Source organism: Lycium barbarum, chromosome 5 (genome assembly GCF_019175385.1).
Source record: "Lycium barbarum isolate Lr01 chromosome 5, ASM1917538v2, whole genome shotgun sequence".
NCBI classification, from domain to species: Eukaryota; Viridiplantae; Streptophyta; class Magnoliopsida; order Solanales; family Solanaceae; genus Lycium; species Lycium barbarum.
In genome coordinates, this window is record NC_083341.1 from 113370734 (window position 1) to 113382685 (window position 11952).

Genomic DNA, 11952 nt, shown 5'->3' on the forward strand with positions numbered 1-11952 from the left:
ATAGAAATTTGCGAAAATAATTAAATGCATTCAATCCACTGATGTGCTCAAGTTACACCTTTTAACAGCGTAAAACGGATGATTTCAAATATAGTAATCCAACAAGGTTGGGGTCGAATCCACAGAGAATATGGTATGAAAAGTTTACTAAATAAGTATTATACTAATCTTGCGGTCCTGGTGTATTCCGAAAAAAGGGTTTTATTGTTGTTTTGGTTTGTCATAGGTATCGATTTTGATATACTTCTAATGGATCGTTTGTATGGATGTACTTAACCTCTATGGGAATCTAGACTATTTCCCAATAGGAAAAGATTATTTCTTTCTGTGCTTTTTCCAAATATAAGAAAGTATGTATGAAGAACGGTTAATTATGCCAAGTAAATTCCTCTTATTCCTAAGTGAATTTATTAAACAAGGTTTAAAGCCTTGAGTTCTTGTTATTTGTTCTTACCGAACCCTAGTTATTTTCCCAAATAAACTAAAGTTTATGGCGTTAGCTAATGTTTGCAACCACTAACTATATGATGAAAACGAAGAATATATAAACCCTAACAATTCATTATGCGTATATCAATCGCAATCCCAATCACACAACACCCATCCTTGGGTTCACAACCTTAGTAAAGGTGTTTAGCTACTCATGGCGCCAAGAAAACAATAAAAGATTGAAGATTGCATAATTGAATTTTGTATTGAACTTACGAATAAAACTTGAAAGTAAACGAATGTAATTGTCTGGAAATCTTCAATTGCACTAAAAACCCAAAAGTAATTACTACAAGTCTAAAACTCCAGATGTCTGAAAAATAAAACCTAAATAGGTATTTATACAAGTTAAACTCGGAATAATTAATCCTAATTCTGTTCCAAGTAGGCTTGCAACTTGACGGATCGTCATTGTGCTTCGACGCTCATCGACTTGTCGACGTGCATGACGACGATCTGATGACAAATTTTCAACTTGCAGGACTTCAATCGTCTTTGCACTTCGATGACCGTCGATCATGTAGATGGTGCAAGTCGACGGTCTGATGCACTTTACACTTTGCAGGAAGTATGTCGACGAGGTAACTCGACGGACCGTCGAACATGTTGACGACCTGTCGATCATCCAACTCTATATGTCGTCGAGCTTCCTTGGCTGCAGGAACTTTCCTTGCAATTCTACAATCCAAAACGAAGGGCCGTCGACATGTCGATGGTCCGTACTTAGTGCATATCAGTACAGAACACTTGATTTCCTTGTTTTTCTCTTGCCGAGTATTCTAACTTTGAAATACCTGCACAAAACACAAAACACATTAAACTAACACAAACTTACTCGAAAATAAGTAAAAATTAGAGTTTAAAAGCATTCTTAGAGTTAAAAAGCATTAGATGTGCCATAATTTCACGGCACATCAACATCCCTAACTTAAGTCTTTGCTTGTCCTCAAGCAAGTTAACTAACCGACTCAATCTACACATGTCTTGATATCACAAAGTAAAACTATCTATAGTGGCTGTGGCAACTAACTACCGGCATATCATGTGTATCACAATGACTCCCCCCCCCCCCCCCCACTAAAGACAAAACCAATCAAGGACTCGTTGCAACTAACCATGAGGCTTCAATTAATGACATCTAGTTATCACAGAAACCATAGCACACACGAATCAAGACTTACGGGAAACCAGTCACTTAACAAATTTTCATGCCCTTACAAAGACCAAAGAATGTCCCAACATATATGTACACACAGAATGGGACAGAAGGCAAAGGAGAAGAGAAACACTCACACTCACAAATAAATTCGCTAGCTAAGCATGCAATTACTAGAGGCTTGCCCTTATTTTCAGTACCTTCGCCTTTGGACAGTTCGACCTTGATCACACTAGGACTTTTTTAGGCTTGTAATGTAGCCTCGGGGATGAGTCGGATATATATTTGGATAACTGTGACTCGCCCTCCTTGAACACTACACTTTTTTCATTTCTTTTACCTTTTTTCGTTTCATTGCCTCGGTGTTGTTTTATTTCTATTCTACTTTATTTTTCTTTTCTGGTTTGTTGTTTTTCTCATTTTTTTTTTTTTCTCTACACTTACCACATCGATGTCTTTTAACTAGGAAATTCACTTCTACCCAACTTTAGGCTTACGCCTCATGTTCCCCTTATTCCACCTATCACTCCCAACTTAGGCTTTTAGCCTCAATCTTATCATTTTAGTGAGAAGGAGGGACCAGGTGCAAAGAAAGAGATATTCAGAACATGTATTGGCTTATTACAGCTAGTCAAAGAACAGTTTTAAGGCTAAAAAAGGGCTAACAAGGGATATTTATCTACAGGTAGGCTTAAAGTTAGGCTAAAATGGGTTCCTAACACAAACAAGCCCTAAGATCATTTCACAGCTTCACTTATCCTCAGAATATAGGCACGACTAACCAGACAAGTTCTAGATTACATACACAACTAGAGAATATATATATATATATATATATACAAGACCTCTCAACACATGGCATCAGAATTGTCAACACACTAGTCTCCCCGCTCAAATTCCGCACACAAGCTAACTCAATAATCTAAATGTCACACATAGAAGCATGCATGTCAATTAAACAACCAAGTCTAAGTTTTCAAATTTTTTTGGAGGGGAGTGCTTTTTCTCAAATCATAACAAGACTGCCTTAAGTTAATCAAACCACCACCACATAATTCAAAATTACTCCATTTTATCTAAACACGACCTAAACATTCCAGGTTCAATAGAAAATAAACCCCTTAGGAAAAGAACCATGGCAAAGAAAAGCCGAGGGGGTCCTAAACACATATATACACTATAAAAAAAACAAATACTCCCACCCCCTACTAAAAAAAATCTGCAATGTCCCCAATGCAGTAAAAAGAAAACAAGGGAGTAGGAATACCTGTGGCGCACTAGGCGCGCTGCTCCTCTCGCGACTCATCGGTCTACGAGGCATCAAGTGGTGCAACTGCACCAGCAGTAGTATCAGTGGCCGCATCAGCAACAACATCTGTAGCAACATCAATAGTAGTGCCTGTAGCTGTTGGCACTGGAGTAGGAAGGGGCGGTGCAATGGTACCCAAACTGGAGCACTGCTCGAAGTGGCTCATGTGGTCCCAACAGGGAGATTCTCCACCAGAGATCTCCTCATGGCTTCTTCCACCTGCTGCTCCTCTAGACTCGAACCCCTCGAGCGAGGACTCGAACCCCTTGAGCGAGTACTCTCTCTCACCTCCTATACCTCCCTCGGGCGAGTACTCTCTCTCACCTCCTCTACCTCATCTTCCTCATCAAGAACCACTCTCTTTCTCTTTCCCCGACCACCAGCCACGGTAGGCGCAACTAACTACACCACTGAAAGCTCTTCCTCAATCTTCACCGCAACAGATGGTGAGGCTGCTACTAGGCTCGGGTCACGAGCGTTTAACAATAATACATCATCCTTAAGCTGCTCTAACTGTACCCTCAAAGCATCTGTGGAAGAGGTCGGCCGGGCCATCTCTAATGCTGTCAATCTCATGTCAAAGCCGTCCGAGCTGACAGTGTCGACCCCACAGGCTCTACAATAGCACCCACTCTCTCTGTCACAAAATCATCGAGCTGGGCCATTATAACCTTCGACTGCTGATCTGCTGTAGCTGCCTGTTTTGCAAAGTTTCTAAAGTTTTCCATCGAGAAAGCATAAGGGTCAACTTTGGCTGTACCCTGGGGCTGTGCAGCGGGACCAGCTGGCTGTGGAGCTGGCCTCGGGGGCTGTGGAGCCGAAGTCAGTGTGTTACACCCCGAAAATTTTCTCGTTAAGCGTACAGTGAATAGGCTAACAAGGATATAGTGTATACGATGTTGTGGAGACGAGTGATAGCATTCATTTGATTGGTATCGAGGTGTTGAACAACTGTTAAGAAGGTCCCGTAAGGATCGGAGATTAAACGAAGTGACAAAATAGGACTCAGTGAACTGGCGAATTATACGGTAGGTTATACAGACCGTATAATGGTTTTACGGCCGTATAATGAACCGTTAAAGTGTCACAGAAAGAAGTTGAGGAAAAGTGGGTTTTACGGTAGATTATACGGACCGTATAAAATTATACGGCCCATCAAATGAACCGTCAAGTTGACACAGAAAGGGGTGATCACTGAGTCAGTTTTACGGTCAATTATACGGACCGTATAAATTTATACGGACCGTATAATGGACCGTAAAATGGCATCGGGACTGGTTTTGTATTTATAAAAATATGATCCAAGTTTCATTTTCTCATTTCCTCTTCTCACTACACGACCCTATCTCTCTCTAAAAACTTCCAAACACTCCAAACCAAGAATTAAAATGAAAATCAAGATCAATAACAACCAAATTCATGAAATCAAGAGTGTGAAACTCCTCATAGTTCATCTAAGTCAAGGAACTCCAAAGAAGGTGGAACTAGGGTTTTGTCTAAGTGGAGTATTTCAACTCAAGACTTGTTCAACCATCATCCAAGGTAAGTTTCATGATCATTTCATGTTGTTTAATGTATTGGAAGGCTTAGATACTTGAAATGTAGAAGAACATAGAAAGTGGGTCATTACTGAGTGAATAGTGACATAATTGAATGATAGTGGAATTGAATCATGAAAGTTGAAGAGTGGTGATTATGAATACGTTATAATGATGTTTATATCATGAAACAAGTATTAAACGCGTGAGAACACAAAGATGAGTTATAAGGAGAAATATGGGAAAATTGGAGGAAAATGGTGGATTTTGCTAAATATACATAAATGATGATTGTTGATTGTTGATTGTGATATTGTGAGTAGTATTGTGAATGTTGGGAGTTGATATAGAACATGGGAGAAGTAGTATAAAAAAAGGGAGTGCTGCCCAATGTTTCCTAGAATTAACGATGCGTTCTTGTAGTCAATTAACTAATGTTAGTCCAATTCTCTCGTGAAGGTAACGACGTGACCTTAAAGGAAGACAAGGGATCGATAACGTAGCTAAGCGACAAGGTATGTGAGGCTAGTCCTTTCCTTCTAACATCATGAATCTTATAACTCGAATCCCTATCTTCTTCATGAGTTCCTATATTCCGAAAAGTTAAAAGCCTACTTCCATAAATGCTTATATGAGATAAGAGACACGATATGATGATGCTAGAATGATGATGATGTTATTCATTGCCTACACTCACCTTATGTGCTAGTTCTTTCAAGGTGAGGCAGAATGTCCATGATTGCTCCATAATGTAATCGGGGGATCACGACCTTACGTCACCCCGATAGAGTAAAGTCAATCTCGAGTCTTATGCAGGTACTATGATAAGATAAGTATTTTATAATGAGCATATTATCAATTATTTTATGATAAGTATGGCATGAACATTTCACACCGGGCCTAGTTGGTCGGGCAGTCAGCGCTAAGGCGGGCAGCTATACGGATACACCATGACCTTCTGGCATGGGCAGACACCACTAGTGGGCGGCATGAGATGGTACCCCGGACGCAGGAGGCCTGGACGCGGGCTAATGTTATTGATTATCACACCGTTCCGATATGGACGGGCAGCTTGCATATGATGCATACATGTTATGATGATAAGTATGAGTAAGACAGCATGCATTATTTCATTTATGAATGTCAGTCGGGTCCAGATGTTTCACATTGATGTTCTCATTATACTATTAATGTCTTTCTTCATTATTTATACCTCTCATACTCAGTACAATATTCGTACTGACGTCCATTTTCTTTGGACGCTGTGTTCATGCCCACAGGTAGACAGGGAGGTGAGCTTGGTCTAGATCCTTTGTAGCGGTCAGCTGATTGAGAGCACTCCATCGGTCGGAGGTGCTTATGGTTATTCTTTTGGTATATATGCATATTTTGGGCACGGCGGAGTCTTGTTCCGTTTATATATACAGTATGTCAGTAGAGGCTCGTAGGTACGCAGTATGGGTTAGATGGTCTCACAAGATGTTATCACGTGTATATATAGTATTTTGATGGCCGAGAGGAAAATGAATATAAAGCATTTACGTTTCTATACAAAAATATGTTTTCTTATACTTTTATGTATAACTTTGCAAATGAGCATTAAATGAGTAAGATGAGTAGTAGAGCGAGCGGTGCTCGGTAGCTAGCTCCGGGTACCCGTTGCGGCCCATAGTTGGGTCGTGACAAAAGTGGTATCAGAGCAGTTCGTCCTAGGAAGTGTCTACGAGCCGTGTCTAGTAGAGTCTTATTTATGGTGTGTTGCGCGCCACGCTAATAAACAAGAGGCTACAGGGCATTTAGGAAAATGACCATCCTTCTTCTCATAAGATCGTGCGATAGAGCCGTGCCTAAGATTACATCCTTCCTAAAAGTGTGTTGTGGTTTCAGAAAAATGCCGCCAAAAGAAAAAGCTACCGCCGCCCAGAAGGGAAAGGCTACGACAAAAAGACGGGCAGAACGAGAGCTTCCGCTGAATGTAGAGGAAGGTGAATCACAAAATGAGGCTGTGCCCGATGTAGAAGAGCAAGGAGGAGCCTCAGCTCCGATTCCTCCACCGGGTGCTTCGGGTCAACAAGTATCCGAGGCCATACATTTATTGACACAATTGGTTTCCGCTCAGGCACAACGACAGAATGTGGGCCCAAAAGATCGTTCAACTAGTACGAGAGACCGTGATTTTATGACCTTAAATCCCCCGGAATTCTTTGGGTCGAAGCCGGAGGAAGATCCGCAAAACTTCATTGATGAAATGTTGAGGACCTTAAAGATTATTCATGCCTCCGAGACCGAATCCGTAGAGTTGGCCTCTTATAGACTCCGCGATGTGGCGGTGTTATGGTACAAAAATTGGATGGCATCAAGAGGAGAGAATGCACCACCTCCCGTTTGGCAAGAATTTGTGGATGCCTTTATTCGTCATTACTTGCCACCCGAGGTCCGCCGAGCTAGAGCGGACTGGTTCTTGAATTTAAAGCAAGGAAGCATGAGTGCCCGAGAGTATAGTATGCAATTCAATTCATTGGCCAGGTACGCTCCAACTATGGTGGCCGACATGGGAGACCGGGTCTATATATTTGTGAGTGGTCTAGGGCCATATCTGTTCAGAGATTGTTTGACGGCCTCTTTGCAAGACGGAATGGATATTTCCCGGATAAAGGCTCATGCTCAGAATCTTGAGGAACGACGACAGCAACAGAGGAGTGATCGTGATAATGATCGGAGACAAGGTAAGAGGGCTAGATCTATGGGAACGAGCAGTGAGTATAGAGGGGGACTGAGACAGATGCATTCTAGGCACTCAGGTCAGTCAGCGACCAGTGCGCCTCCCAGATTCTCAGACAGGAGGTTTGACCGTTCTTTCCAGTCAGGACAGGGCCATAGTTCGAGGGCCCCAGATTCTCAGTTTAGGGGAGATTCTAGTCAGAGGAGACCTCCAGTACCGCGGTGCAGCCAGTGCGGCAAATTGCATTCCGAACAGTATCGTCAGGGTTCGGATGCTTGTTATGCCTGCAGGCAAATTGGTCATATGATGAGAGACTGTCCTTCAGCAAGAGATAGGGCTGGGACTCATCCTACAGGTTTAGCAGCGGGTTCTTCTTCGGTACGCCCGACAACACAGATTCCCCAGACTTCAGCAGGTAGAGGTAGAGGCAGAGGGGGAGCATCTACTTCAGGTGCTGTCTAGCCCCGCGTATATGCTCTAGCTGGGCGGCAGGATCTTGAGTCCTCCCCAGATGTTGTCACAGGTACATTGGCTATATTTTCCCTTGATGTATATGCTCTGATTGATCCGGGCTCTACTTTCTCATATATTACTCCGTATATTGCTGATTGTATTGGGGTGAGACCCGAGCCAATTAAACCTTTTGAGGTGTTCACTCCGGTTGGTGATCCCGTGATAGCGATACAAGTATATAAGAATTGTGTAGTTGTTATATGTGATCGTCAGACAAAAGCTGATCTAATAGAACTCGAGATGATAGATTTTGATGTAATTATGGGTATGGATTGGTTGGCATCGTGCTATGCTAATGCTTGTTGCCGGACAAAAGTAGTTCGATTCCAATTTCTGGGAGAGCCCGTACTTGAATGGAAGGGTAATACAGCTTCTCCAAAGGGTTGGTTTATTTCCTACCTTAAGGCAAGGAAGATGATAGCTAAGGGTTATATTTGTCACTTAGTTCGAGTTCATGATACCGAGGCAAAGCCACTAGCTTTTCAATCAGTTCCGGTAGTAAGCGAATTCCCAGATGTATTTCCAGATGAACTACCAGGTCTTCCTCCAGAAAGGGAAATTGATTTTGCCATTGATGTATTGCCGGGCACCAAGCCCATTTCCATTCCTCCTTATCGGATGGCCCCAGCAGAATTGAAAGAGCTAAAGGCATAGTTGAAAGACTTGCTTGGGGAGCACCGGTCTTGTTCGTGAGAAAGAAAGACGGTTCGCTACAAATGTGTATTGATTATAGACAGTTGAACAAAGTGACGGTAAAGAACAGATATCCCCTCCCCAGAATTGACGACTTGTTCGATCAATTGCAAGGTGCTAAGTGGTTTTCCAAGATAGATCTAAGATCGGGTTATCATCAAGTGAGAATTAGAGAAGAAGATATCCCTAAAACGGCTTTCAGAACGAGGTATGGGCACTATGGGTTCCGAGTAATGTCATTTGGGTTGACGAATGCCCCGACGGTGTTCATGAATTTAATGAATAATGTGTTCAGACCATTCTTGGATCTCTTTGTGATAATATTTATCGATGATATTTTGGTGTATTCTCGCACAGAATCGGAACATGCAGATCATTTAAGAATTGTTCTTGGCATTCTTCGAGCTCGGGAATTATATGCAAAGTTTTCAAAGTGCGAGTTTTGGCTTAATTCTGTGGCATTCCTAGGTCATGTTATTTCGGATGACGGCATTCGAGTTGACACTCAGAAAAAAGAAGCCGTGAAGACTTGGCCAAGACTTACAATACCTACGGAAGTTCGTAGTTTTCTTGGTTTAGCAGGATATTATAGAAGATATTTAGAGGGCTTCTCATCTATTTCAGCCCCATTGACGAAGCTAACTCAGAAGTCGATCAAATTCCAATGGAATGACGCTTGTGAGCGTAGTTTCCAAGAGTTGAAGAACAGGTTGACCTCAGCTGCAGTACTAACACTTCTCGAAGGGCCAGATGGCTATGTGGTATATTGTGATACCTCCGGAGTGGGGTTAGGATGTGTATTGATGCAGCATGGGAAGGTTATTGCATATGCTTCGAGACAGTTGCGGAAACACGAAAAGAATTATCCAACTCATGATCTCGAATTGGCTGCGGTTATTCATGCCTTGAAGATATGGAGACATTATTTGTATGGTGTACGTGTTGACATTTACACGGATCACAAAAGTCTTCAATACATTTTCAAACAGAAGGAGTTGAATCTGCGGCAGAGGCGATGGTTAGAGTTATTGAAGGATTACGATGCGAACATTTTATACCACCCCGGGAAGAAAAATGTGGTAGCCGATGCACTTAGCCATCGATCGATGGGTAGTTTGTGTGGAGTTCCTCCGGAAAAGCGAGAAATGGTTTGTGAGCTCCATCGACTAGCAAGTCTCGGCGTACGTGCAATTGATTCGGGTGATGCAAGTATCGGCATCAATGACCCCACAGTTTCATCTTTGAATATGGAAGTGAAGGAACGGCAATACGAAGATTCCCAGTTAAGCCGCTACCGAGATCTATCTCATGAGAAGGAAAAGTCTCCATTTGAAGTTTCGATAGATGGGATTCTTAGATATCGGGACAGGCTATGTGTACCGGATGTGGCAAATTTGCGCCGACGAATTTTAGAGGAAGCACATTATTCCCGGTATTCTATTCATCCAGGTGCAACCAAGATGTACCATGATCTTAAATTGATATATTGGTGGGATGGCATGAAGCGAGACATAGCAGAATTTGTGGCACAATGTCCGAATTTCCAGCAAGTAAAGGCCGAGCATCAAAAGCCAGGAGGTTTATTGCAAGCAATGGAAATTCCTACATGGAAATGGGAAATCATTAACATGGATTTTGTTGTGGGATTACCCCGTTCACGAGGGAAGTATGATTCTATATGGGTGATTGTGGATAGATTGACAAAAGCAGCCCATTTTCTCCCTGTTAGGATTACCTACTCAGCCGAAGATTATGCGAGGTTATATCTCAAGGAAATTGTGCGACTTCATGGAATTCCTTTGGCCATTATCACAGACAGAGGGGCACAGTTTACAGCCAAGTTTTGGAAGTCTTTTCAAGAAGGTCTAGGCACTCAAGTAAAGCTTAGTACGGCATTTCATCCGCAGACTGATGGACAAACCGAGCACACTATTCAAACCTTAGAGGATATGCTGCGAGCATGTGTGCTGGATTTCAGTGGAAGCTGGGATGATCACTTACCGCTAATTTAATTCGCGTACAACAATAGCTATTATTCCAGCCTTCAAATGGCTCCATACGAGGGCTTATATGGAAGGAAATGTAGATCTCCAGTTGGATGGTTTGAAACAGGAGAAGCACAATTGATAGGCCCCAAATTGATTCAGCAAGCGGTAGAAAAAGTTAAGGTGATCCGAGATCGATTGCTAACAGCCCAAAGCCGCCAGAAGTCTTATGTAGACAATCGCCGACGAGACTTGGAATTTCAAATTAGCGATTGAGTGTTCCTAAAAGTATCACCGATGAAGGGAGTGATGAGATTTGGCAAGAAAGGAAAGTTGAGCCCAAGGTATATTGGACCTTATAGGGTTGTCCGTAAAGTGGGTCACGTGGCCTATGAACTGGACTCACCCTCAGAGCTTGAAGCAGTTCACCCAGTCTTTCATGTTTCTATGCTCCGCAAGTGTATCGGAGACCCAATAAGAATAGTTCTGGTTGACGATGTGCAAGTGACAGAGAAGCTAACATACGAAGAAGTGCCTATTGCTATTTTAGATAGACAAGTACGAAGGCTTCGGAATAAAGAGGTTGCTTCAGTCAAAATTCTATGGCGGAACAACAATCGGGAAGAAATGACTTGGGAAGCAGAGGAGAAGATGAAATCTATGTACCCCCATTTGTTCCAATCCCCGGAAGAGATTCAAGATGAAACGTCTATAAGGTATGTATGCTTTATTTTTTTATGTTTTTGGTCGTGTGTGGCCATAGATGTATTGATATTGTGATGTAGCCCTGTGAGGCGATGATATTATGGGTTGCTGTGACAGGTCAGTAGTGCCAGATTACAGGGGAAACTCTGGCGAAATTTTTATAGAATCCCGAGTGTTTAACATTCGAGGACGAATGTTCCAAAAGGGGGGAAGAATGTTACACCCCGGAAATTTTCCCGTTAAGCGTACAGTGAATAAGATAACAAGGATATAGTGTATACGATGTTGTGGAGACGAGTGATAACGTTCATTTGATTGGTATCGAGGTGTTGAACAACTGTTAAGAAGGTCCCGTAAGGATCGGAGATTAAACGAAGTGACAAAATAGGACTTAGTGAACTGGCGAATTATACAGTAGGTTATACGGACCGTATAATGGTTTTACTGCCATATAATGAACCGTTAAAGTGTCACAGAAAGAAGTTGAGGAAAAGTGGGTTTTACGGTAGATTATACGGACCGTATAAAATTATACGACCCGTCAACTGAACCGTGAAGTTGACACAGAAAGGGGTGATCACTGAGTCAGTTTTACGGTCAATTATACGGACCGTATAAATTTATACGGACCGTATAATGGACCGTATAATGGCATCGGGACTGGTTTTGTATTTATAAAAATATGATCTAAGTTTCATTTTCTCATTTCCTCTTCTCACTACACAACCCAATCTCTCTCTCTAGAAACTTCCAAACACTCCAAACCAAGAATTCAAGTGAAAATCAAGATCAATAACAACCAAATTCATGAAATCAAGAGTGTGAAACTCCTCATAGTTCAT